Below are 26,593 nucleotides of genomic sequence, written 5' to 3'. Positions count from 1 at the left end.
CAGAGGGAGATAACATTTGGAAAGTTTCAAGGTTTGAATATTAGGTTAGGCATGCAGACATAAAAGCTTTTCTCGCCGCGTGTTTGTGTGTATGCATGTCCACCCAAAAAGATGTTTTTTTTTAAAACACAGGCCAAAAGTTGATTGACATATGGGGAGATGAAAGCACCGCAGTGTGTGGAATAAAAAAAACGGACGGCTCGTCATTGTGCTCGTCTTTCTCTGTGCACATGTTCTTCTAAAAACACAAATACAGATGAAAGTGTCGAGTTGCGAGCCTTCATTGGGCTGCAGACATCGGTGCGCAGGAATACAGACACATGATGAGAGCCTTTTCACCGTTCTCTGAACCTCCAAAAAAGAAAAAGAAAAATTCCATTTCGCTGCAAGAAGCATCCACTGAGAAAAAAAGCAAGTTTTGGCAGTTACGAAGAACTGTTAATGTCGGCCATCTTAAAAGTGTTTGTTTTATGTAATAGCTTCTTTTGCAGCAATGCCAGTCAACCTACTAAAATGACACATTTGTCTACCCTTTTTACATTGATACCACTGAAAGGGAAGGTTCACATTAGAGTATGACCAATTTATTGGTTGGCGATATTGGTATCAGCATGTGTATTGTGAGGGGCAAAGTAAGGGTAAAAACATGCAACAAAAGTCTCTGCGAAAGGACGACACGGGGCTGGGTCTTAAACTTCAATACATTTTTTGGCACCAACTGAATAGCTTAAGTACTATTTACAATTGAAAAAAGCTTCGTCACTCAGCACCGTATTATCGATACCTTTGCTACCTCCATACTAACATACTTTTTGCTTTGAAATGCTTTTGCTCAATTTACACGGGAGGAAATCTCATCCGTTTGAGTAAATCGCTGTGATTCCCGTGTAAATCCTCTTAACGACAGAGATGAACGAATCTTAAATACGAACTCCTTATTTCACTCTTTTTAAAAGTAATTTTAGGTCATAAACCTGTTGTGCGAGTTGCGTGCACTGCAGCAACTTATTTGTGAATTGCCACCTAACTAGCGCCAACTGATAGCAGGTGAGGTGTTTAGGGAACAACGGTAAATTGTACCGCCGAGCGAGAGCTTCCATGTAACGGCCTTTAGGGGAGAAGTGTAGTTTGTAGCCAGAGAAAATAAGCTGGGTTACACTCTCCCCCCTCTAAACTGCATGAAAACTCAAGATTTGTAACACAATATGTAAAAAAAAAAAAAAAAAAAAAAGGTTTTCTAAATATATGAAAAAAATACATTTTGAACCGAAAAAAGTAAAGCTCAGGTGGTATTGAAGTCAAGGTATCAGTATTGAAATTGAATGAACACCACCAGCCCTCATTACCTTCATTGGAATCACTTACGGAGGGGATCTCTGTACGGATAGGGAGGAGCAATTACAGTGACCAATAACTCATTCAGTGTGTATACAGTTTGGAGGATGAAAAAAAGAAGAAAAAAAAATAAAACTATCCATGACCTTATCTATCTATCAGTCTATATTTAAACTCTATTTCAATCATTCCTCATTTGGTGGATTATTTACACTCATTTTTGTATTTTCTTAAAAAAAAAAAGGAAAATGTGGCCAAAGGAAGGCTCAATATTTTTCTACATATTCAGTCATGAGAAAGAAAGAAGTCTATTTAATTGGTTGATTTTGCAGTTACTTGACCAGTTTCACACAAACAGCATTGGGTTGTGAAAGATCCAAACCAATAAGGAAGTATTGTCAGCAGAACACAAAGGGTAATATCTCATCTCTCACGAAAAAGTATGGCTTCTTAACAAAACAAAACATCCTTTAATAAAACCATATGCACTCGGTGGAAGCTGGGACATGGACAGACAAAGTGAAGTGATCCTGCTGGTCACTTGAGAGTTAAAAATATAAATCCTTCTGTAGCTGCTGTGCTGTGGTGGGGGTATTGCCAGGCTTTCTGCCCCCTTGTGGTTGCCTTCCAGTATTGCAGTTCAGTATAATCCACTAGATTACCAGTGGGGTAATGCTCCCAAGATTAAAAAGGATTTTCCCTCTGGGGTTTTAATGAGAATCTTAGCAGTGTTTGACTGCCCTCCGGTCTCTCTGTCATACCTGGTGTTTTGCATGCAAGCCAGGTCAACCCGTGTGTGTGTGTGTGTGTGTGTGTGTGTGTGTGTGTGTGTGTGTGTGTGCGTGCGTGCGTGCGCGCGTGTGTTTAAGGATGTGCATTTCTCTCTCCAAATGCCTCCAAATGTTCATATTGTCTCTGCTCTTTTATTCCCTTCTGTTATGAACTGCAATTGAGGTCACGGTTAAAAGGTGAAACTATTGTGTGGGGGAAGTAAATGGAATATAAATAAACATTTTGGAAAATAATGTGAAAATACTCAGATTTAAAGCAAGGAAATTGTTGATTTTGAAACTTGTCCTTGACATTCAAAGCCTCAGGATAAATTAACTGTAAATTAAACAATATTTATGTGGTTGAAGAGAAAAATTGATAAAGTAGACTACTGGAGGACTTATGATTTATTGTTTCCATTATGACACATTGATGTGGGATGAGGAGGTGCGGAAAGTGCTGCAGCGCTCACTGAAATCAGGAATAAAAGCCATTATTTCAGTATAAAAACGGTGTAAGCAGGGCAGTGGTGGTCAAACAGAGGGTTGGTAAAACCGACTGTAATTTACCTCAGCTTCTCTCCACGAGGGGAATTACAAGTCTCCATCTCCAAAAACAGTTTCAAACCAAACACAATCTACAGTATACGGCCGTTAAAAAAGTATATTTTCAAAAATTCTGCCGCGTAAATGATGACAATGATCATATTTGTCTCACAATGGGTAACATGTTTTGCTCGATCAACCTTGACAGTGAATTTTACACTTCAAATTCATTTGTCCACATTTAAAAACTTTCTAGTATTTAACTATCTGATTTCCTAAGATATATTTAAAAACACATGAAAGATATAATAGTAATAATTCATGATAACAGTATAAATATTGAGAGATTAATAAAGGAAACATCAAAATTCAGACAAATCGTATCAAAGAAATGCTACTAGTGAGTCTAATAAAACATTGATGACTAAAAATGTTAAAAAAGTCCAGCCTTCAGATCATAAATCATCATTGATTAACCTGAAAAATACAAATGTATCAATTTTAAACTAACTAAGGTCTTTGCCGACTCATTACGATGCCCAGCTCCGCGAGATGCATGCAATTCTCAGCGGGCAGGCAGAACTCAGCATAACACCGGCTCATCAACTTAAGACAACAGAAAGGGTAGTGTTTTTTTTTAGCTTCATAAATCACTGATCATAAAAACAATCAACTTCAGTCTCTTGTCTTCTCTTATTTAACACTGTTATTATATTTTTTTTTATGAATGTTTGAACTTTACTGTGCAGAATGATGGATGTCCAGAGTTTAATGCAATAAGGCTGTTTTTTCAGTTAATTTGCTGAAAACAGAAAGTTTCTCTGAGCTCCACGGACATCTGCATCTCCTGCATTGCACAGACATTGACGGTGGTCTCTCAGAAAAGAAGGCATTTATTATCCAAGTAAACTTCTGCATCTCCATAGATTCTGAATTTTTCAATGTAATTTTCAAGAGGCATACATGTCATTTTAAGAAGTTCCAACCAGGAAAAGTAACTTTTTATTTCCAATGGAGGAGTATTTTTTTTAATATCTCTTCAAACATGCCTGGAGGGGATCTGCCCTTTCAGAGTTTGTAGCCGACGTGTCTCTGTACCACCTGACACCCGGGCTGCTTCAGAATCCATTTCTGTCTCTCCTCCTGCATCATTTCTTTAAAACTTGAATAATTTGTAACTTTCTTTACTCACCATGGTTTTCTTTCCCCTGTTGCATCCGGAGTTTCCCCCCCTCTGTCCTGTATCTTCTTTCCTCATTCCTTCAAGTAACACTCTGGAAATATAAAAGGAAGAAAAACAATTTTAAAATGCTGTCTTAATTTAGCAATGTGCTACAAGTTTAATATTTGTACCGTTATTAGTAGTCATCATTCCCATAATTACGCTTCAGAGTATTCAAACTTCATCAACTATGCAACCCTGTAAGTATGCCACGTATCTCACGTAACATAAGAAAGTAATGTATTTATGTAACGCAAGCCAACGTCTTTTCTAAACCAAACTAAAATATGAATGTGTCACAACCATAGACTGTATTTAAAATTAAACAAAGCTTTGGGAAAAATGAAGCCAACGTGGAAGGACCTTAAACCGCAATATGACCAAGGGCCAGTAGTGGGCTCTGAAAAGGTTTTGACTCCAATTCAACTTCTCATGAAATAGTCAGTAATTATTTTCTGGCTTCAATTTAGCTTAAATTGGATCCAAAATCAAAGCTTAATAACAGCAGTTCAGAAAGCGAAAGGTGTCGTCACTGTTGGTTACCGCTTGGCCACAGCGTTAACCACGTGTTCATTATTGTTACCACGACGACTAAGGTCCATCTTGCCTGTCGTTGACACTCCCAAATGGTCTTGTAAAGCTGTTGATGAGGGTCACAGAGCCTACTAGAAGGTTGAAAGAGTACCCCTACTATTCATTTCTTTGGCACTGATGACAACTGATCACAGCTTAGAGGCCATAACATTCGGAGCAGGTGCAAACTTGCTGGGTCTTAATTACAGTCGCTGTGGATTAACAACTCATGGTGGTGGAGATACAGGTTATGATCTCCAGAGTTACTGGCAAGCTAATGTAAACAATGGAGCAGCAACAACAATTAAATACTCAACATTAAAAACAATGTTATGTACAATTCCCTTTGGGTCTCCATAAAGAGCTAAAGAGCTCTTCGTTTGTCATGTTATATTTGTTGTTTAAGAGGTCTTTCCACTGAAAATATGGTATACGTGTTGTACAACAGCACAGGTAAGGAGACAAGAGGTGTTGCTCATTTTAATTGTTGTGGCCATGTTGCCAAAGGAGCTTTTGAAGTGTCACTCAAGTTTGAGTACAGTGACTCATATTAGAAGCCATTTACACAATTTACTCGGTAGGATACATAATTTGTGGCTCTTGATTATGAAAATAGATTTTGGTAAAGGTTGCTCGAAAAAATATTGCCCTGAAGTTGTGGATGTTTGGTAGATGATTAATTTAATAATGTTTACATGTCATCTAATGGGCACCCTGAAGAGAGAGAGCTCGTGTATGTGGACAGAAGTGAAGAGAGGAGACGTAAAACAGAAAACACTTTAATATAACTCTAATTCTCGAGCTACGCAGCAGCCTGGACTCTCCAGCATGATGGCTTTCTCACGCTTGAGTGCTCTGCCAGTGTCCCTATGTGTGTTGTTGCTATGGTTGCTGTATGGTGTCATGTTGAACGTTTTACACCTGCCAAACATAGTCTTAATGATTAGATGTAAATGAACATGACTATTTAAAACAATACAAAAAAACACCAACATTGCAGAGCATTTAGTTGGACATTCCACAGACCGTCTTTCACCTATTGCTGTTAAGACATCCCTGCTGCGTAACAAAACACCTGCTCTGAAACGGAATTATTTTACCGCAACGATTCCATTGAAATACAGACAGATAGACAGATAACGGAGACATCTCTGTGAACATTGAGTAGGACAAAGTAAAAAGAGAAAAAAGGTAAAAGCCCACCCAGGAGGGCACAGGAGAGTTGAAGATACTGCGTGAAGTGAATTTGAGTAAAACAAAAAAAAGAAACTGAACTCCTTCTCAGAACCGTGACTCTTAACGTGAAACACGTATTGTCATCATTCAGTGTGACTTGCAGCTTCTGTTGGATATCTATATTTCAGATGTGTAATGGAAATAAACTTCCATAAATCTGCTTAAAAAAATAAATAAATATGATCTTGCCCAAGAATCTTCACAGTTTTTAAAGTCCTCTTTCGTAACCCAGCGATAGTCGTTCCTAGTTCAGTGAGTACATAGTAAAAAGTAATAATATAATTTCTGAAGAGATGAGTTGGAGTCCTCTGCTCTGCTCTCCTTCACTCGTAAAAGACAAAAAAAAAGAAGAAAAAGAAATCACCTGTGTAAGGATTCAGGGTAACTGTATATTCTGCAAGCTGGTGGTTGGTGGAGCTTAACTGTAGCCAAAAAGCTTGAACGTCACAACTTCACTTTCAGCTCACGTTTCATAACCACAGTTGTTTGGCATTCAGCCGATACATTACCGTGCAGATTACTGTATGTTGTCATCTGTACACTTGCACACTGTGCGACTAAATTATATTTCCCAACTCGCACGTATCTATATTTAATGGCATGTGCGAGTGAATTACCCGCACTGAAGAGCCCTGCCAGTGTAGGCAAATTAAAAATCCACCCAACTCCAGAGGAGAAGTAAATGGGGGCTGAAGACTGCACTTGCTCTCAGGCAGTGTTTGATGACAGGATGTATAATCACAGGTCTGGTCAACGGACTTAAAAATTCATCATTTTATGACCGGCACGGGACACGTTGTTTTATTATTTATTAGTCACCATTGCGCTACTCTTGCTTGCTACTTCAAAAGTTCCCCGGGTGTCTTCGCTTCTTCCCCGTGTGAGTGGGTGTTACGAGTTGGTCGCCTTCCAACGTTTGTTTTTGCCCTTGACACTTTTTGCTTTCCGTGTGTCAGTGTGCAAACGCAGACCTCAGGACCAGGACTTCGCTGAGTTCTGTGTGTCTTCATGTGTGTGTGTGGTTTGATGTGGTTTAGTGTGTGCATGCAGGGCTTTTGTGGTGGTGGCAGCGGGGGTGGGACAGGGAGGAGATATGCATGACTGTGTGTGTGTGTGTGTGTGTGTGTGTGTGTTGCCAGACTGGCCCCAGGGCCCTGAGCCATCACGCTTTATGAGGTATGGCAAGGTGAGAGCAAAACATCTGCTAAGCCCAAAGAAAAGCCCTGGTCTGGGAGTCATACTGGGTTTGGGCAGAGAGCACATACATACACACACACACACACACACACACACACACACATTGAAAAAAAATACATACTTGACTCTCACACACACACACACACACACACACACACACACACACACACACAGACAGAGAGATGCACTGCTGGAACCTTTAGAATACACAAGCCTTGATCTTTGGTTGACTCCCTGCAAACACCGAGAGCACATAGCAAACCCATATGTGTGCGAAAGCAGACTCTCTACGATAATACACACTCATACATACATAAATCTCAAGCAAAAACAAAAACAAAAAAATGTTTCTTCATGCAGCCGTACACATCTTCCTCCTCAGGCTTTTCCCCTTTTCTGATCCCCTGGTTTTATTAGTTGCCTCTTTTTCTCCGTCTCACTCTGGCATTTTCCCTCATGTCAAGGGCATTGGAACAATCCCCTAGTACCTGCCATCACCCCCCCCCCACCACACCACCACCACCCCTCCGTTCCTCTCTTCCCGCCACCCCTCCTGTCTTCTCAGAACACCCCGGAGAGGAGAACTGCCATGTAAGGTCTAGTGGAGAGAGGATAGACACAGAGAGCGTACAGACCGCCTCTGACATCAGAATCACTGAACCTGCCCACATCCATTCTCTCCAACCTTGTCTGTCAGACTGCCTGTCTCCATGTTATATGTGTGTGTGTGTGTGGCTCTGCTTCTTTTTCCTTTTTTTTTGTTAACCCTTTTTGTATGCAGTGGGAAGTTGGCTGACAAAGTAACTTTTTCTCTTCTGTGTCTGGGAGGCTGCGGGAGAAGATGTGTGCTCTCTTTCTCTCTGGTTATGCATTTTGTGGCCACTGAGTGAATTTGCTCGAGCAGGTTGAGAGTTGGTTCGTGCATATCGGTCGGTGCTTACAGCCCGAAAGAGCGACGAGCACCAGCTATGACTGCATCTATGGGGGGGGGTTTCTATATTTTTTAGGCTCATACCACCTCGTGTGCTCTCCCTTTGCTGTTCCTCGAAAGTAATAATTAAAGATAAAAAACATTTTTTTTTTTTAAAAATACATTCAATTCTCCATTACAGAAATTCTGGGCCGTCTAAACGGAAGCCATCTTCTTCCAAAGTAGCAAAGCCAAAAAGGATGTTGTCATTGTTTTGTTTTCCAAAAAGCAGTCCCTCTTGTTTAATATGCCTTTGTCAAGTACCCCTGAAGAGGTTTGGCTAAATTACAGTCATCGGTTGAATACCGATTGATATTTTCCATTTTAACTGCAGCGAGTACAATTCCTTTCTGCCTTCCACTTGGCCTGCCTCCCCGTCAACATTATTTGTCTGCTCGGTCTGGCTTGTAATTGTAAAGCACTTCAAACAGTCTGAAAGGGTATAAACAAATGGAAATCATGCCCTTTTTCTGACTTGAATAAAATAAAAATGAATTGCTGTTCATACACGCAGAATTCCAGTCAGGGTGAAATTTCAAGGGACAACAGGCATCGCATCAACATGTGCAGGATCTAATTTTAGAGGGATGGTGTTTCTTCTCCTGGATAACTCCTACGATTTTAATATGAATTGTACTTCTCGTCTTGGACATAATTTCTTTCAGTTATGCCAACATAACTCTGCACACCGTAGTAATAGCTGAGATGTGGAAACATGTTAACATTGCTAAAGCAAAGTTAGATGAGATGAGAATTAAAAGCAACCACAAAACAGGTTTTAAACTAGCCATGCAAGTGTAAACTGATCATCGAAACCACCTTATTTGCAAGTAAAACCTAAAGTGAGCTTCCACTAAATGCAGTATAATATTCAGTCGTTGCACCGGTCAAGTGTGTATAAGCACATCTATGGTGAGTATCGTGTGATGGAAGTTTACAATGAACAGTCGGGGTGATAATTTCACTGTTTGCATTTGTTGTCTCTTCAAAAACAAGTTTGACCACAGACTAAAGTTGCCGCAGCAACCAAGCTATGTTTATATCCAGTGCAACTCACCAATAGGGTTGGATGTTGTTAAAAAAAAAAAAAAAAATGTATACAAGTCCCAATACTTCCATACAGTTTCCTGAAAGACTTGTTTTTGGATAAGAATTTTTTACAAATCTATTTTAATGAAAAATAAAAAAAATGGCATTACACATTGCAGTACAAATCTCTGATTAAATTTACGAACCAAAGGTTTGGCATTTCAAAAAATAAAACCTGTTATTGTGGATGTGTCCTCGGTATCGAAACTCGTAAGCGGATGACATTTTTCGATTGTAGATATTTCAAATTATCTGTTGTTTGCTAGCTTGTAGATTTCTTCCTTGCATTTATAGGCCCATCAAAATCAATGAAATGCATTGAAAAGTTACTCAGGCTGTTTTCTTCAGGTCCCGGCGTTGTCATTACACCAAAAATGTTGACAGTCGGTACCCAATACGCACGAGGAAAATAGAGACAGTGCGACTGGAAACTGGCATCTCTGGAAGCTACAATTAACAGACACTATAATTTACGGATGTTCCCAGTACAGTAAACGGTAAAATACCGCGTTCTCAGCTCAAACTATATCAAGTCCAGTCCTCCCGAGAAGATGCTTAATATGGCGAATGCTGTGGCTCACTGGCGTTCCAGCCAGATGTGCAAAAACGACACGTTTTTAAAACACGTTGTTTCGGACGTATCGAAGTTCGTTACCGAATGACGAGGCAGTTTTTGATACGATATCAGAGTTCAAACAATTCAGCCGATGCCATAAAAAGTAAGAGTGAACATACCCAGCCGTAGCCAGACGAGATGACGTTCATACACCTTGTTATCTGCTCGTTGTCTAGTTACAAAACACATGTTTGCGTTGTGCATACAGAGGAATAGAACTGTCATTATAATTTATAATTCTAGCATACTAATCATTTAATAAATGTGGTTAGTTAGCTCTTTGCTTTTTCAGCATTATTATTATTCATTATGCAGGTTCACGACCTCGCTTTTTCCATACATCACTGATAGTAAAATAAAAGACTCACGCACACACACACACACACACACACACACACACACACACACACACATGGATTTTCTGTCAACCTCCGGGCTCCATACATAAGCATCTTTAGCAAGCCTCTCTTTGAAGAGCAATTTGTCACATAACCAGGTCTAAGACTGTATGAACACCATCTGATCCAGTTTAGGCATGGATTAGTGACTGTGCAATTACTCACATGAAGAACATAGAGAAATAGAGCAATTTGGGGGTTTGACATAATGAGAGAGCGAGAGCGAGAGAGCGAGCGAGTATTCAGTGGAAGAAGTGGAAGGAAAAATTGAGAGGGTGGCTTAAGGAACACTTAGATGAATGCGCACTGTGACTGTGTCACTGCAGTGGGCTGCCAAAGTGAGCGAGTAGCAAATGCAGATTTGCTGTAAATAAGTGGCTACTTGTTACCAAAATTATTCAGAGGTGTGGGTAGAGGTGTGTGTGTGTGTGTGTGTGTGTGATGCATATGTAGTAGCCATCATGGAAATCACTCAAAAGCAACTCTGAATTTTAACAAACAGGGAGATGAAGGGTTCTCTCGCTCCAATTTAGACAATAGCTTCACCTGCGATAAACGCTCTGTTGTGGTTTTTGTGTAATTCCCCTTTTCAGATTTTGTTTTTTTGTGTTATGCCCATGTCATCCTAAATCGAGTGTCTGCCAACGGCGTAGTCGGCAGCAGTCTAAATAGACATTTGGTTTTGACATAACAAATTGGAAACAATAATCCTTGCAGATTGTCTGGACAACACGTCAGGCAGCACATGTGCCGTCAGGAGGCGTGAAGCGTGGGCTGGAGGAGGGGGAGGGCGCAGGTGTTGGGGCGACTTCCAGACACAGAAAGGATGGGAAAAGAGCGGGAAAGATAGATTTGGGTGACAAGCAGAAGGGATATAAGTAAAACAGTGAGATGAGGTGAGTAAGACATGACAGAGCACGACAGGAAGTGAGAAGACGGGTGGACAGGACAATTCTTGTAACCCTAAAAGGCGCTTAAATTGCAAGCGAGCCAATTGACAAAGTTTTAAGCCCACAACTTGGCAGGCCAGAGCACACAAACACACAGTAACACACACACACACACACACACAGGTTGGCAGAACATCACATGATGGCACCTACATTATCCAGCAGGCATCTGGTGAGGCAGCTAACACGATCTAGCAGAGCATGCGGTCTAGAGCCATATGTGCGCATGTGGGTGCACAGTAGCGAGTGTGCGCGGCGAGCATGTGTGTTGCCGTGCGGGCTTTGTACATGTCGGCGTGTCCGTGTGTGTGTGTGTGTGTGTGTGTGTGTGTGTGTGTGTGTCAGGTGTCTGTGGGGACAGCTGCTCACTAAATAGTATTATTGTGTCTAATTGGGGATTACCAAGTCAGTGTGTAACGATGGAGAGTACTTTGTTTCAGCTGTTGACAGGGGACACATATGCAGATGCACGTGAGCCAAAGAATAGTGTGTGTGTGGGGTTGGGTGGTGGCGGCGGTGGTGGTGGTGGTGGGGGAAGAGATTCAGGATGGATCCTCAAAAGAACACCAGGTTTCCATCCAAATTCTACCCAGATTCCCAGAGAACTGGCAACGTCGGCAGAGGATTGGCAGACGAAAAATGCCAATTAATGCTTGTTTCCATCCAATTCTGTTACATGAACATTAGGAGTTGGTTCATCGAGATAAACAGCTGGTGGCTCTAATTCTCCAGTCGCGTGCCATTAAAGCACTGCAGAAGAAGAGGGTGCCGTGAAGATGATGAAGAGATCAGCAGTCAAATGTCAAACCACTGAAATCCACTGACTGAAGTGTGCCATTTAGAGGGGTTATGGGGTTTCAAAAAAAAATAAAAAAAAGGAGTGAGCGAACCAGATCATTGTAGCAGCTCCTCATCTCTGTGAGGCCACATTAGCCTTTCTCTTTCGTTCTGATGCATTTCCTTTGATCCTTTATCTAACTGTCCATAATGAGTTTGAAGAACAATTCTAAATTAGTAAAGTGCTCTTTAAAGAGCCTTGATTTTTTTGTTTGTTTTTTGTGTAGGGTTGTTTGTGAGCACTAATTCACATAACAGCTTACAGGGCTCCCTGTAAGTCAAAGGTCAAATTCTCTGATCTATAATGAACAAAAAAAAAGCAGCTGACAGCGACATTTCTGTCAAAAACAGGCTGCCGCATGCCCCTCTGGTTGCGCCGATGTTAAAAGAAATGAAATACATGTCTAATATCTAACATAATGGTAATTAGCACGCAACCCAATGAGCTGATTTTCAGCAGTTTGAGGTCGAGGTTGGTCCATTGACAGCTTAAATTCTCGGCTTTTATTGCAGCTTTTTTTTACAGCCACGTAACGTGTGCATTTGCCATCAACTTGAGTAACGCAAATGTATGAGCAACACTCACGCTGAGCTGAAATGAAGCAGGTCAACAGGAATTAAGTAAACAAATAGTAGTTACTTGACGTAACTGCAGTTCTATGAATATGTTCGTATTTTGTTTCTTTCAGTGGGGGGCGGATGGTTCCATTAGCCAGGCGGCCCGCCCCCGGAAGACAATGGTAGGGGACCACTGCGTTGACAATAACTAACTAACTAAAGTTATAGCTACATAAATGGAAAATAAATAATTTTTAAATTTTTAAAATCCCCTGACCAATGGGAACCCTGAGCGTATAATATGACAGGATATATTTTTGTTTGTTTGGCCTTGTACAGGGAGTAGCTGGGAATGAAGTCGATAACATGCTGCATTGGCTTTAGTCAGAATCATGATGTCCTGGGTTTGACAGTATCATTTGACACATTTCTGTTGTGGATATTACTGATATTGAACACAGGCAAATGCAGACTTGGAAGAGGTCCCTGCGGCAGCTAGAAAAAGATCAAGAAAGCCATCCAAAGCCAGAGACCATTTTAGAGCAGAGAAATGACATACATACGACCACCTGTTATCACACAACAAAACAACAACAACAAAAATCCATATTCAGGTAATGTGAACTCCACATAAAAACATCTCCATGACAACAGAGAAACCTCCATCACCTGCTGAAGGCCACAACATGTGACTGACAGCTCAGAAAAATCAAGGAAGTGGACCTTCGGGTTCTTTTTTATTTTGCTTTTTTTTTTTTGCTGAAGGCCAATGACAAACTTGAACAAAACTACTCAGGTGGTTATTTTGTGATATTTTTCAAATGTGCCACATTGTGCTCTCTGTCAATATCAGAAAATATCTCACAGAGTTCAAGTCCAATTCATTATACATGTGTTTATAAAAATCATCCATGTTTTCAATTCTTTTATCAGCTTTTTTTGTGCATCTGTGCAAGCACACCATTTGGTTTATGCTAATTCTTTAGCAAATATAGTCGAGTATCTCTCGAGACATCAGTTGATTAGTTCACTGTGCATTACACCATATGTTTTTTCATTCTCTGTTCTTTGAATCAAATAATTATATTCTCCACTGCTTCTCCCAAAAAAATTTATCCCCCCCCCCCCCCTTGCATTTTGATTCAACGTTGCTTTCGCCTCAGACGTGGTGCTGCTCTACATCTACCTTTTTCTCCGTTTCATATTTTATGAGGTCACCGTGTAAAAAAAAAAAAAAAAAAAAAAAATCTTACCTGAACATACACGGCTGGGCTAAAGACACACGCCCAAACCTTTGAGTATAAACACACACACGTCAGATCTGTAAATTCACACAACCCTTCTTCACACACACTTTGATTTTCACACCCACTATCCACTGTCCACATACGCGTTTCCCTTAACAATTGCAGAGACAAATCACTGTGGGACTGGCCTCCCTGTCTCCAAACAGCCAGTCATACAGGATCTATCTGTCTAAGCCTTGACACACAGCGATGTAAAAATAACATGGCTGCACTTAAAAAGGCGCCAGGGGGGAAAAAGGAGACAAGGCAGCCAAAAGCACTTCAGTTTATTTCTAATGGGACACCCACATAAGCCAGTAAAGGAGGTGTTTGTCACCAATCCACGGAGAGAAAAAGGTTTCAATTGACTGCCATGATTGACTCATTGGCTGCCAATAACAAAAACAGAAATCCCTGAAGCTATAATTATTCGCCAAAATTAAAAGACTCAGGCCTGGTGTGATTATACATGATGCAAATAAGTGACTGGTGAAGGACTTTGAAGGCACCTTTTTGACATGTTGTGAAATGTACTTATTGGATTTGTTTGTCACAAACGATGATTCTAGTTGGTTGGATTGGATCCATCAATCATATGCAGCTCAGGTGACATCAGACTCCGCTGCTCTAATTATTGTTAATTAGGAGAGTGTTAGCTGGTAGGAGGCACCCGCTGAGCCTGGCTCTGTCAGAAGCTGACAGCTACAGTTTGCTTTGCTGTGACTAGTTGAAGTTGAGCTTTCTTTTGTTGTTGTTTTGGTACATATGGTGGTCAGTGCTCATTGGTTAAGGGGCTGCCCCGAAAGCTAAAAAATTAAGCTGAAGTCTGTGCCCAGAAAGATGCAATAACAATTCCCCATGGAGAGTCGTCAGACCCATATATTCACACAATGAATTTGGGTCTGGAATCACGAGGTTAGCACCTACTGTGTGCAAAAAGAGAAACGTAATGTTAATAAAGTTTGGTTAAAGTTTCGGGACTTAGGTTGCCGTATCTTGTGATTGAGCCGGTGGCCCACTGATTAAAAATTTACAATATCGATAGTCCAAACTAAATGGATGTCTGTGGGGATGATCTTGGGAAAATCAAGCCAAGATAGTGACAGGTTCTTTCAAATAGTCGTTTTAACCTCCAAAACCTTTCCTCCCTCCTTATTTTCCCTGTTTTTACTGGCGCCGAGCTGTAATGCGTTCCCGTCAGAAGGTGTCGGTAACGCGCCGAAAAGCTGCCTGCCAGCCGTATTAAATAACATGGGGAGAAGAACGCGCTGCTTTCAGGGGTCCGGAGCTTCGTAGGTAAAACTATCCCGGTATTCGACTTTCTGGTGCGAATATGAGGAATATTCGAAGAAACATCAAAATACTGCAGAGCGAATTTCGTTGAGGAGGTTTTGCTTGAAATGTCCGTCCCTAGTAGCTTGTCTGATGCAGAACTAGTTCCAAAGACTTTCCTTGTTGCTGCCGGCTCCAGCCTCATACTGAACAAACAAATAGGTGGCATCAATCTTCTCATGCGGCTCTTGCCAAGACAGTGAATTTGAATGTTTAACAAATCCTTTAAAAAAAAGTAGGAGACACTGTAACTTTTACATTTCTCAGGTTCCCTGAAGGCGTCGTGTGTTAAAGGGAGACTTGCCTGACTTGGACCGCCAGTGTGCGCACGTCTACCTGCGTTTGTTTGTGTGTGCCGAGCTCAGCGGAAGTTGAGGCCATATGGAAACACGGCAGAAGCTTTTTGCACCTCTTCGCACCTTCTGGTCTCTCCGCTGTCTATATTGCCGTAGGGAGGAAGAGAGGGGTTAAAAAAAAAAGGGGGGGGGGGGGGAAACGAGGGTTGCTGAGCAGCTATACGAAACAAGTAAAGAACTCTAAATGGCTTTTCTGAAGCATGCTGTGTGTGTAAGGACGCTGCAAGGACGTGCAAGAGAGCGGCGGTTGAGGGTGGAGGTGGAGGGTGGAGTGGTGGGGTGGGGGGTCCTGCGCAAAGAAGAGGAAATAAACAGACCTTCTTATACAGACCAGTATAAAAGGCTCGTATGTCCAACCGCATATCCATAAATAAATAATAAACGTGAATGCATTGTTGTATCGCTCCAACAAGAGGCAGTTTTAAAAAGAAATCTCAACCGAGTGTTTTCCTGAAACCTGGGAAACACGTACTGTAACGTGGCGTGTTGTGTAAACATCTTTTTCTTCTCGCGGAGTGGATCCGGCATGCTAAACAGCCCTCTGCTAGTGTCTGACAACTTTCTAAATGAAGCTCATTATGTCCTCATTGATTTTTCATATTCCTTCACACCGGTAAATACCCCCAAGGTGCTCCTCTTACTCTCTGCCCTCCTGCTCGCCGCTTCTTCTTCTTCTTCTTCTTCTCCTCTCTCTCTCGACGGTACCTGCGCTATCTATCCATCTGTCCGCCGATTTTTTTTAATTTTTTTTATTTATGTTTTTTTTTTTTTTTTTTAAATCAGCCCCTCCCCGAGCAGCAGCAAAACAGCAGAACACTTCAGGGAGCTGAACGGTTTCCAATTAGCAAAACAAATACCTCCGCTCACTCTCGCCCTGTCACATAGTGCCTCAGAGAGCCTGGGCGGCCATTACAGACAATTAGAATTTAATAAGCCCAATATGCTCACTGTACTAATGGAGAGGGAGGGAAGGGAGGGAGGGGGAGGCGAGGAGGGAGATGTGCCCTCATCATCGCGCTCCCTTCTCCCTCAGTTGCTATATATTTCTTATTGCTCTCAATCCTCGTAGTTGTCCTGGCAGCTTGTTCCTATTTGAATAGTGTCAGGGCTTTTATTTTTTCCCCTCCGTCTCGCTCTCACACGCTCGCCGTCTCATCAGTTTCATTTTCTCACTCTTTTTTCACCTCCTCTTTTCCCTCTCGTGCCCTTTCTTCCACCTCACACCTATTTCTCTCCATCTTCACGAGTCCCATTCATTCAATTATCCCTCCTCTGCCAGTTCTTTTACTCACCCTCCATTTTTTTTTAACCCTCCTATTCCTCACCTGTCTTGTTTTGCTCCTCCTAGTCGGGCTTCGTTGCTCTTGCAGATGTTTTTCTATTTGATTTTTTTCCTTTCCATTTCCCCCCCTTCCTCTCTCTGCTCTCATTTTCCTCTGACTCTACATTCTATTTCCTTTTCTGATTCTTTTTTTTTTTTTGGGGGGGGGGGGGCCTGTCCTTTCCTCTCTGTTACGCTCTCACCCTCCTTTTTCATTCTCGCTTTCATCCTCCCTCCACGCTCAACCTAGTATTTCTCTGCTCGGTCTCTGTGTCTTCTCTCGGTCCCCCCCTCTCTGTTTCATCTGTGTAGTAAGGCCTTATGAAATGAGGTGATACAAATGGCATTTTATGGGGCTGTGCAGCACAACCAGGCCGAACACGGCAGGCAATCATAAAAGCCATTGTCTGCTGCTCATGCCACTTTTAATGTGTTCCATTTGATTTAATGCAAGTGATGGTTGAGGCGGGAGAAGGAGGTGAGGCCTCGGAGGTGAGAGGGAAAGAGGGGGAAGAGGTAAGGGATGGGGATAAAGACAGCGTTGGAGAGGAAGAGAAGAAGGAGGAGAGAGTAAAAAAAAAAGAAAGGACGCGAGGAGAGAGCGGTATATCTAGGTCGTAAATCGAGTCCTCACTTCTGGCTTGAAATAATAAGGGACAGCTGGGCTGATATCTAATTTCTAGGGGAAGAAATGCCATTTAGCGTGAGAATGAAAATGGAATGCATGAAGGGGAGCAAGCCGAGGTAGAAAGAGAGATGAACAGACGAGAGGGGCTTGGGGGGGGGGGTTGAAAGTGAAATATTAAAAAATAAATGCAATATCCAATGCACAAAGTGATTACATTGCCAGAGGGTAGCAGAGGTGTGAGGATTCTGATGGCCTTTTTTTTTTTGTGCGCTGGTAAAGCCGTTCATTTAAAACAACAGGCGTATTTACATCCAGATGGGGACCTTGTAGGGATTTACCTATACCATAACCACACACGCATACGCACACCTTCCTTCTCACCCCAGTCTGAGAGATGTTTGATGGGGGGGGGGGGTAATTGCATAAATTCGTCGTTAGTGAACAAGGTTGGATGCATGATTTAAAATTTCAGCCACTTGTATTTTTCAAAGTCCATTTCTGTCCGTGTGCGTGGAAAGGGGTTGGGGGGGCGGGGGGGGGGCTGTTAGCGGTAGATTGCAGTGTACCTCACCAGTCCAATTACACTCACTGGGATGAATAGCCCTTAGACTGATGAGTCCATCTAAACATGCTGTTGTACAGCCCCTCGCACAAAGATAAAAATGAGCCAAATCAAACTTCTATGCTGAATATAGAGTCTCAAACAACGCATCAGAGTCATTCCACTAGTCTAAATAAATGCGTTTTTCAAGGCACACACAAAATGCCCACACACTTCAAGTTAATTTTTTAGGGTTCTTTTCTTGTTTCATCATCTTTTCCTCCTGTCATTATTCCTATCAAAGCCATCACCCCTGTGGTTACGATTGACACTGATGAGGATGCCTTTGTGCTCTGAAGTATTGTAATTTGTTGTCATACATTTTTATTCATACCTGACATTTCCTTTGCTTTGTGCTGAGATTGTAGTTGCGTGTGATTGATCTATACTGTATTTGTATTGTCAGAATGAAAAAAAAAAAAAAAGAAAGACTTTAGAAGCAGTAAAACAAACACTGCCCATTAAAAATAATTGTAAAACAAAAATCTAGGTTTATCAGCAAGTACAGAGCAGTTCAACAATCTAGAAATACGTCCTTCCAGAAAAAAAGCCCTGTGTTAAAAAAAAAATGGTAAAAGTAGAGAACTACTCTTTTTTTTTTTTAGGCATTAAAATGGTACCAGCTGTGAATGACAATTATGAGACATTAGTAGATTGTTGCACTGATGTGTAAGTAGTGTTTTAGTAGTAATGACAGTCGTGAGCAGAGCTAGTTTATATGCAGTTCATACTACTGCTAAAATATGAAAGAGTAAACAGTTGCATCACTGAGTCCATTGGACTCGTTGGGACGGTGTGTAAAATGTAAATAAAAACTCTTGAGATGTTTTGCTGGCATCAAATTCAAAATAAGCACATTTTTAAAAGACAATCAAATTTTCTCCATTTCAACATTGTATATGTTGTCTTTGGTCTATTTGAAAATAAATATGGGTTTGCATGATTTGCAAATCATTGCATTTTGTTTTAAATTTACATTTTACACCGCATCCACATTTTTTGGAAACGGGGTTGTGCATCAGTCGTAATAATGTAGTGGACTATTTTTTTTAAATATATTTCCTCTAAAATGCGGTGAAATTTAGGTATAAAACAGGACAATACTCTAATAACCTCCTGAATTTGTTTTAATGCCGAGTTTTTTGACAGTGCATTTAAACCTGCATCGGTCCAGTGTGGCTGGTGATAACCAGACTCGTGTATCATGTTAATCGTGGCTATTTGTCACTATCGAAGTTGAGTTAACAGAAGTTATATCAGGGGTTCCTACTCCAAGTCAAATATCAGCAAATTAAACATGCAAACAAAATTCCCTGATATTCCACGACTTTCCCCTCCCCCAAAAAATATGAAATTCCCTGACTTTCCCTGTCTGGAAAAGAATATCTAAAATACCCTGATATTCCCTGAGCCATGTGAACACTGTTATAAGAAACCCCATTTCATGTTTGAATATGCCATTAACATCTATAGTTGTGAAGGTTACTGTTAATTTATTATAGTATCGTGCACTTCTACTTCTCCTTTCTGTTACTGCGAAGACCTGCACCATCAATACTTTGAGTCAGATGAATTATGCATTCATTTGTCGTGGAATAATAACTTTTCAAACAGCTGGAGGCGAGCGGTTGATCTGGTTTGGCTGGAGTTACCACAGTGATCAGTGCTTTTGGCCGGCCCTTGACTCTCAGCCTAATAGTTATATACACCCTGAGAGCAGTTCTGTGATTGTCAATGAGTACTTTAGCTTCCAAGCACCATGGGATAATTAGCCTGCTTTCCCTGCCTGTCAGACTTGGCAAGACCTCCTTGGTTTCTTTCTCTGAAAATGTATTCTTTTTTTTTTTTTTTTCACCCTTTCTCTGTGTCTGTGTGTGTGCAGAGAAAAGATGCATTTTTTGAAAATATTTTTTTCCAAAAGCTTTTTCAAATTAGGATGGTATTAAATTATGATTACTGATGTATAGTGTCATGTCCAAGGGCAAGTCTGCATCTCCCAGTTTGCATCCGATGGCAACTTTTTTTTTTACACAGGAAGTATCATTAAGTCAAAAAGTGGAAGTCTGGGTGATTGATTGGCAAACGGTTTGGATTTACACATGGAAGAGACCTTCTTCTTTCCAACTGTAACCACAACTTTTGCCTAACATTAACTACATGTTTCACACGTCTAACCCAACCCGTACCATGAGGATTATTTGCCATGACAATGATCTTTCCTTTACTTAAATCAAGCCGCCACGTGGAGATAGTGTAGAAGGCGATAATTTGAAAAAGAAAATATTTCCAGTGAAGGAATATTCTTGTGGAATTGTAAAATACTGGGAGAATCACATTCACTACTGGACATTTGAGTTTCTTTTCACTCTTCTAGCCTAATACTACCAGACCCTAATTCACAGTCACGCTACATTTAGAATATGTTCCAGTCATTGCATCCTACTGTGTGGACCTCGGGATAATTTTAAAAGTATTGGAGCAGCCTTTGACCAATCAGCACTCACCGAAACTCTACCGGCGCCACCATTGTTGGAACTACTTCAACATCATTGCACTAATCCCCACTGGTTGCTGATTGGTTCACACTTCAGGAGCAGCTGAGCGAACCTTAATACAAACAAGGTTTCACAAAACTAACTAACGCGACACCAGTAGAAGAGTACCCGAGGTTAAAACTGGAGGAATGGGTTTTAAAAGTGGTTGATCCGGTTTAGCGGTGGATGAATCTCATGGTGTCTTATTGCTTCCACTTTTCAGTCTTTGGTAAACCAGTTGGCAGAAGTACAACACTGAACCACTTAAAGGAGCACTATGAGCAGACACCGCAAGATATAACTGAGATAAAACCTTCAGATTTCCCCAACTTCTAGACACTATGCCTCAAAATTGTTCCCGATGGTCTATTGAGGTAAAATACAGTCAAACTGTCTCATGAGCTAAGCTGTTTAAATTGACTACCTTTACCTTACTTTACCTTTTGATGCGTGCCTCGGAAGTAGGCCCGAGTAATTTGGTGTCATAGAAAATAGCCTGACAGAGACAGAGAGGTATCTGAATGATTTAGTCTGTGGTGAAATAACAGTTCCTCATTCAAAGATCTTCCGAGCTGCTGGTGTAAGCTATTTTTTTCACCCCCTCTCGCGCCCCTCCCCCCGCTATTTAATCACTGGATGTAAATCAAACAGAGAAAGAAAGCACTAATTTAAACCTGCTTGAAGAGTTTGGGTTCCTATGGGGACTTAATAAGGTGGAATCTCTTCCTGTGATGACAGTGTAAAAGCGGATTAATCCCTTTTTTAAAAGATTGTGACATAAAAGCCTAAAACTTGCAGGCAGATGATTAATAGAGGAGGAAATAAGAGAGGGTTGTTTATTAGCAATAGATGTGCTCTGCAGGCTCCAGAAAACCACAGAGTTAAGCCAACACACAAATACTACACACACACACACACACATATATATATATATATATATATATACATACATACATACACATACACACACGTCAGTGTTTACTATGCCGGAGGCGTGACCTCACCCAGGTGTTTGTCAACAAGCTGTATATCTCTGTCACCAGGATTATAATTTCTTGACGCCTAGCTGGATTGATTCATAGAGATGTCGTTTTCTAATTATGCTTACGGCCATATTTTTCACCGCACTTCTGATTGAATTGAGCTTGTTTGGCGACTCAAGTGCTTGTAGGCCGACGTTTAGACAAACAGAAATGGCTTTTGATACGCATGTTGTTTTCTAAATGAGAAGACGGGATTGCCAGGAGGTATTTTGCTAGGTAATTTATGATATGCAAATATAAAAACTTTTTTTTTTTTTTTTCTAGTGAATGAATACATCTGAACCTACAGATTAAAATTAGGCTCAAAAATAGTCACACGTGTTACGTGATTTACAAATGAATACTCAAGATTTACGAACGTCTGCGAGGATTTCTGCTCACGATTACGAGCTCCAACCCCGGTCCTACATACGCGTTTCCTTTTCTTCCTGAGGTGAGTAAATACACGGCACTGATGCGGTATCTTCTGGTGCAGAGGTGCTCGAATTCTTTCATACGAATGGCCAAAATCGAATCTGGAAGGATGTCCGCGGGCTTAAAAACAAGTGTTTGTTACATGAAATGACATTAGTATTATCATTAAAATGCAATATGTCTTACAGAAAATGAACATTCTAAATCTAAAGTAAAACATTGTAATAATGAAAAAAAAAGCTGCTCCTTAAAATGTGTTAAAATTGCAAAGGAAATTCAAAAATTGCAGTCTTGACAGTTTTCTTTCTCCTGTCAGAGTGTCACTGCCTCGATCTCTCATCTCGCCTGGCAGCTTAAAGTCAGATTACATAGCAATCACGAAACAAGCACATATATGTACATTATCAGGAGAAAGAGAGAATACCATAATCCCATATAGATAAGGCAAATGTAATTTAATGGGGAAACTTAGCAACACTTAGATATGACAAGAATAAGAACAAGCTTTGTGGGCCAGAACGAAGAAGATGTGGGCCAAACTTGGCCTGCGGGCTTCAGAGTGATACCGGGCTGGATTTGTAACCGTTTTGATGTAAAAGCTGCAGCACAAAACACAAACACACATCTCTGTCCGAGTGTGTCTGCGGTTCAACTTGTCTCGACAGGCCATCGCATCGCACCAATCCTGCTACAGGTTAAAGCCTGATGTGCTCTTCTCAGATTTGCCACCTCTGTACAGAAAATGCACACCCTGAGCATCTTACCACCCCCCCCCCCCAGCCCCCCCGGAGAGGCAAAAATACAGCATGACGGCTACCTCAGCGGAACTTCAGAGTTTGTCAGGAAGTTGGTGAAATGGACACAGCTTCTTTTTTGCTTTTTTGCTTTGAGGGGTTTTATGTCTGAATGAATACGTATGCTTGGCTTTAAAAAGGCGGAATTATATTCTCAAATACCACATTTACAGCATTTAGTTTAGACGGTAACTCGGTGTTATTCAATAAGAAAAAGATGAATGAGCCGCTGATTGTACGGTCCTAAAAGTACAGTTCTTTTATTCTAATGACTAATGAATGTGGAAGTTGAAACAATGTGTCAAGTGAATCAGCATCCACGTCTGTGATCGCGTCCCCCACCCCTCAAAAAACGGGATAGCTACATCAAACAGTAATCTCATATGCATGAATTTACACTATTCCCCGTTCTTCAAAGCAACAATATCAACATTATTGAATTATTCGCTATGATCACTGTTTACAAAGCCGGCGGAAGACGACAGTGGCTGGTGTTTACGTGTGATATGGGAGAGGAACGGGAGAGATACTTTGGAGTAGAAAAGAGGAGGGGATAAACAAGCTTTTCTTGGAGAGAAAATAAGAAAAACACAAAAGAGAGGAAAGACGGGGAGATACTTTGACTCAGTGCAGGAATGCAGCAGCAGCAGCAGCAGCATCCCACTCGTGCACCATCCCTGTAATCATTTTCAACATATTAAATTTGGATTAACAACAATAGCTGAATTACAATGCGAGTTGGCAAGGAAATTATTTTCACCTCACTAATGAAATTCATGAAATAATGCCTGCCGTGAATCCCACCTCAATGTAGACTCGCTCTTCCCCCCCCCCTCATACTCGCACACAAACACACGCATGTGCACAGCGAACCCAAAGGGGTTGATTAGGAAGTAATAATGGAGCTGCTGTCGTGTCATTCATCACTGTATGAAAGCGGAGATGTGTTGCATTGTTTACCTGCGGTGTCTTTGAATTAAATATGGAAATACAGTAGCGGCTTCGTAGATGGAAATACAATACGAACAACAATTTGCCATGTTCGGGTCACAGATGTTAGCGTGGGCACAGGAAGAGGAGGGAACCACCGCAGTGACATACTGTTGACAGGAAAACAACTTACTGTAAGTAGTCCATGACTCAGTGGGAAGGTTTAAGTGGTAGTAAGTACAGCCAGAGGTAGTGTGTGTGTGTGTGTGTGTGTGTGTGTGTGTGTGTATGAGAACGTGCAAGTCTCAATGACTCTTTGGTAAGTTAGGGTTAAGTGTTCGCAACTGCAGCAACAGAGGCATAAGCGAGAACTAATATGCGTGCGTAGTTGTGTGTGTGTGTGTGTGTGTGTGTGTGTGTGTGTGTGTGTTCCGATGTTCCCGCAAAGAAAAGTATCAAAAATTCAAATCCCTTTCAATACAAGCCACTCAGGCATAATCCACATATATTCATATGAATGTAATAAAATTTAATTGAATGAGTCCACAGTGGCATCCCCCCCCCTCCCTCCCCGCTCCCCCACACCCCAAAGATGAGCCATCGCTTGGCTACCTCATACTGTGATGCGTTGCATTATTTCATGAATCGCCGGCTTCTCTGCAGAGCGGAGTGTTCACGGGGATGTTGTGAAACGTTAGGACACCTCTGAGCTCTCTCCTCCCACAGTCCCGGCCACGGCCCCTTGGAAGTCGGCGGCGTGATTGAATGAGACAGGGGTTGTCTGCACATATGTGCCTGCATGTATGCAGTGGAATATATGGCGTGCATATTCATCGGATTATGTTTGCAGTTCCTCGTGCTGGGAATGGGTGTGTTTATATGGAGATGCATGTTTATGCCCACTGTGAGGCCTTATAAGTGTACGTGTGTGTGTGTGTGTGTGTGTGTGTGTGTGTGTGTGACGGTAATCCCTGTGCATTCGGCCAGCCAGTTTCGGTCACGGTCAATTGAGAGGGACTCTCCTCTGATGCCGGTAACCCAACAGAGAAAACCTAAATCAGGCTGACACGCTCCTGGCACACCCTGTACCGGCACCAAATTGTTCCTGACAGTATCAAATGCATCCCATTGGGTGTTCGACAGTAGTCCAGTTTCCCTGACCTCCTCCTCCGGTGGAAAGTGTAGGGGCCGGGAAGACAGATTATATTGGAAGGAGAAAGAATTATTCTTGAAATGGGGTTGCCTCAAAGTGTGATTATTTCTTATTTCTCCCCTGTCAAAAAGCAGATAGCAGTAATTGCTGTTTGACTGGAATGAACGGAAATGAACCGCGTTTTAAAGGACACGGGTTGGCAAGTAGAAGAAAAGGATTGTAAATAGTAGTTGAGGGAGAAAACAACCGTCTAATGAAGTCAAAGGTTTAGATACAAAACAGAAACACTCGCTTCTTTTTTTTTAGGACACACTCAGCTTGATTTCCATTGTTTTATTAGACTTAGATAAAGACATCAAAGCGAATCGATTTTGAAAGCTCGTTGGAAGCATTTCCATTTTACTCCTCAGGCCTTCTGATTCATGTTGTCTGCCTGATCACGCTGAGGCCAGACACAATCTGGTCTTCTGAAAATGCATGTATTTGGTACTTTTATAGATTGTAGTGAAAAGCAAACAGCAACTATCAAGAAATTATTGTGCGTTCAAGGCAGCTGGCAATCGGGAAAGTTCAGATTTGGTGACCTGCCGTCTTCCCAGGTGAGAGCGTTCACGGGACGACGACAAAGAGGCGACACGGCAGCCGCCAGGAAATCAGCTGTCTGAATATGGAAAAGTGATAAAACAACCTCGTTATCACCCATGTGGACCATCACAGGGACAAAATGGAGGAATTATTTATATGTCTACATGTTGTTTATAGCAGTTAGCCAACAAATAGCAACAAAGGACCGGCCGTGTGGGTCGGCTGCTACCACTTGTCATTGTTAGTTTTGTCTACTATGACCTAAATTAACCTGTAAGCGACTTATTTTTTGGGCTGAGGAGGTATATGTATATATATATATATATATACACACACACACACACACCTTTCAATACCAACGTTGCCATGTCGACCGACTTCTTCGGAGCTCTCAAAGACCGAAGAGCGAATCAGTTTCCAAATGCCGCATTAAAAAAAGATTCCCAGTTCGACATGCGTTCCAGGCGATCTCTCCCACTCGGATGTCGAACATTTTCCCATTTCCCAGTTGCTCATGAACGCTCTGTAAAAATCACAGCACGGCAGTATGAAAAACAACGTCAGTAAAGTGTTGCAGCATATTTCTTACAGAAGGTTGCAGACGTTTTTTTTTTTTTTTTTTTGTTTTTTGTAAGTACATCGGTCGGTGTGCACTTAAAATGTGATTACAAGTACAATAAAGAAAGGAAGCAGTGTGTCGGCCAGAAATGTGTCCTGATTGCAAATGAGCTAAAAGCCCGGGTACAGAGGATCCGCAATTTCAGTGCAATAGTGTTATCTTCCTCGTCCGAAAAAAGAAAAATTGGAGAAACGGCTAGTCACTTCAGAAAATGATGAACAAAACCAAAATGATTACACTTAAAAATACCAATTTTCATCTGGTCAGTGGACATTTCTATCGTGAGGCTTTTATATGTCAGTTCACGTCGCAACCCCCCCCCCCCACACACACACACATTTTACCCCCTTTGGTCGCTGGGCCAAACGCAAAACCAAAGGCTTTTTAACATGCCCACTTAAGTGATGGTTAATTAAATACCCAGTCACATTAGTGAAGTGGAAAAAGGCATTCGAGCTGACATATGACACATGGTTCACCATTAGCCGTCAGTCTGACACGAGCCCCTGACCCTCAATTAATGTGTGGCTGCATTATGAGTGGATAAGCAGGTAAATGTCATTATGGCAATGAGAAAGGTCAAAGATTAATTTCCAGGGCAGATCAGCCAGAATACTGAAAACTAGTCATCAGTTATAAACGCTCCTTCCAAAATAAATGACTGGATGCACACCCACCTCCACTTCTTTGACTACTTGCC

Source organism: Embiotoca jacksoni, unplaced genomic scaffold (genome assembly GCF_022577435.1).
Source record: "Embiotoca jacksoni isolate LCO1_2020_lvr unplaced genomic scaffold, fEmbJac1.0.p SCAF_36, whole genome shotgun sequence".
NCBI classification, from domain to species: domain Eukaryota; kingdom Metazoa; phylum Chordata; class Actinopteri; family Embiotocidae; genus Embiotoca; species Embiotoca jacksoni.
The sequence above is the reverse complement of the archived record's forward strand: the minus strand, read 5'-3'. Positions refer to the sequence as shown.